Genomic DNA, 1,190 nt, shown 5'->3' with positions numbered 1-1,190 from the left:
TGAAGTCTAAAGTTATATGAATATCGTTTCTAAATTTTAAGTGGCTCTTAGATTTATTCTCGAAGTGTAGAAACATTTGCTTGTAATATAATTGAAAATCGGGTGGTATATCCATAATTATGGTTCCTTTTAGATAGATATTTGATAGCGATGACTTACAGGATTCGTTAAAGAAACTTGTGAAGTCTAAAGTTCGATATGAAAATCGTTTGGTAATTCTTAGTATCCGCTAGATTTATTCTCGACGTGAAAAAACATTTGCTGGTACTGATATAAATAAAAATTGCGTGGTAGATAATTATGGTTCCTTTTAGATAGATATTTACTTAATGTCTATCAGCCCTTTGCAATAAACAATCTCAATGTTCAAGCCTATTTTGAGAAAGCACCAATCAAAATAACTCATTTGTAAGTATGTCAAATATACTTTGTTCTGATTGGTCCCTTTTGAAATCTGGATCAGAAAAAGCAAATGACATCGATTATTGAAAATGGCGGTATATCAGTCACAGATTAGTTATGTGCAAGCGCGGTTGTACTAAAGTTCAAATGATAATATGATAACATGTATATTATTTTATTTATCATATCATATTATGGATGTTATTTCATGAGGAGTGCAGTTCAAAGTGTTGCAGGGCTCCGAATTCTATAGTGCTGGCTTATAATTTTAAGTCCATCAGACAAACTCACGTCACGCCTACAAGAAAGGGGTAGGCAGAGACGCAACTGGTGCACACATTTTTCGCCATGCGCATGATGTGATCGGAGGCGAGCTTAACGCCATATCAGGCACAAATTTAGACTCCGGTCTATTACTGAGAATAAAACTCAATATCACATTGCCCTAACTTGAGATCGAACCCGGGAGTTCTCAACTCTGCAGTCGTACTGTAAAACATCTAACAAGGCAGACACCATAATCGGTGAAACATCTCGGTTAAAAAATTAAATAGGACGCTAAAATGAGTACTTTGTTATATATTATATAGTAATCTACACGTGTTCTAAAATGGTCGTCAAATATCACTCATTTTAGAAACCTATATATTTTATAGATAGACATTTGACCTTTTACTACGGTTAAATATAGATAACAAGTTTAGAAATGTACATGTTAAAAATAATCATATACTCCACATACAGCGTTAACCTTTACCGTCTCTTTACTGATGTTCTAGTTAAATGTC

Source organism: Manduca sexta, unplaced genomic scaffold (genome assembly GCF_014839805.1).
Source record: "Manduca sexta isolate Smith_Timp_Sample1 unplaced genomic scaffold, JHU_Msex_v1.0 HiC_scaffold_53, whole genome shotgun sequence".
NCBI lineage: Eukaryota > Metazoa > Arthropoda > Insecta > Lepidoptera > Sphingidae > Manduca > Manduca sexta.
This window is presented reverse-complemented; position numbering follows the sequence as displayed.